The sequence below is a fragment of the Cyprinodon tularosa genome, unplaced genomic scaffold, assembly GCF_016077235.1.
Source record: "Cyprinodon tularosa strain WSP-4 unplaced genomic scaffold, ASM1607723v1 ctg839, whole genome shotgun sequence".
Lineage (NCBI taxonomy): Eukaryota > Metazoa > Chordata > Actinopteri > Cyprinodontiformes > Cyprinodontidae > Cyprinodon > Cyprinodon tularosa.
Window position 1 is genome coordinate 232,855 of NW_024039606.1, and position 1,412 is coordinate 234,266.

Sequence of the window (1,412 nt, forward strand, 5' to 3'; positions counted from 1 at the left end):
ATTACAAGACGTGCTTGGATCAGCAAAACTTGTGTCGCTATGAGAGATGTTTTCTAAAAAACTGGGTCTTCAGGAGTTTTTTGAAAATGGAGAGGGATGTCCCTGCCCTTGTAGAGACTGGCGGTGTGTTCTACTGAAGAGGATGAAATGCTATATGAACCGTCTCTGGGCGCGCATTCAGGCATGTATGTGGCGTCGTGGTTGAAGGAAAGAAACACTGTAGGCTATAAAATAAAACCGTGCATCTTTAACTTACCAGAATGAAAATGCAGGGAACACACTCTCATTGACATCGGTCGTCTTACAGCCGCGATCCAAGCTAGCCGACGACTCTTTATCTCTGACACTTGGTCTCCATGGTTACGCCTCCAGGTAGGAAAGCGGTGGAAAGTTAACCCATTTTCTATGTTTTTCCCATGGCGATCATGTGTTGCGCTGTTACAGCCCACAATACAGCAACGGTTTACTGCTTTCCAATGTTTCTGCGTGCTAGGGTTCAAACACCCTGTCTCCTATATTCTGTGTGTATGTTTCTATTTATGTATTAGACCTTGAATTTGTTTACACAGTGTGAAAATTATATGGGAGGATGAAGAGAGCACATCCAGTTAGTCACAGTCAGAGAAACAGGACTACACTGGAAAACAGGCCAAGCTCCAACATCTAGAAACAAAGGTGTTGATGGCAGCAGCACAGCTGATATTTCTCTCCAGGATGGAGTCACAGCCAAACAGGAACAGACCAGATGAAGCTACTATGAGAAAAAGCAGAGAGAGCAGAACGTTAGAGATTGAACTAACAGATTCTGCAGTGGGAGAATAGAGATAGAATGAAGCAGAATGATGAAAAAGGGGTCCCTATGTCCTCCAGCAGTCTAAGCCTATAGCAGCAGAACTATAGACATCACAGGATGCGTTGCTCAACATTTTAGTTGTAGTTAACGAGCTCCATCAGGCTTGTTTACTTGTTTTTTTTATTTTTTATTATTATTATTATTTCTGATTAACTAGAACATAATGAAAGGGTTTAAATAACCAAAGATGGTTTTCAATCTCACTTTTTAATGTAAAAAGCGCATACAGTATTTAAAAAACGACTCCTATTTTAGGGGTGCTTTGAGTCAAATTAGGTTTGCTTCAGCTCCCCTAAAAATAGACTAAAAAGCCTTTGATCTGAGCCCTGAGAAGCTGAGTCCTCTCTGCTCAGTAAAGGCTGAGAACGTAGCGCCGGTTATAGGTCTGGACAAAGGTTCTGCTCCATGATGTTGGGGAAGGTTCAGACTGCATCATTTTCTGCTCACTGTGTGTTTTTGATGCTTCATTATGAAGAAATTGTGACTCAACGGCTTAAACGGCGACTTCCTGTCAGATGTTCCATTATTAGGACCCCAGAGGTGTGACAGCTGCTAGCGG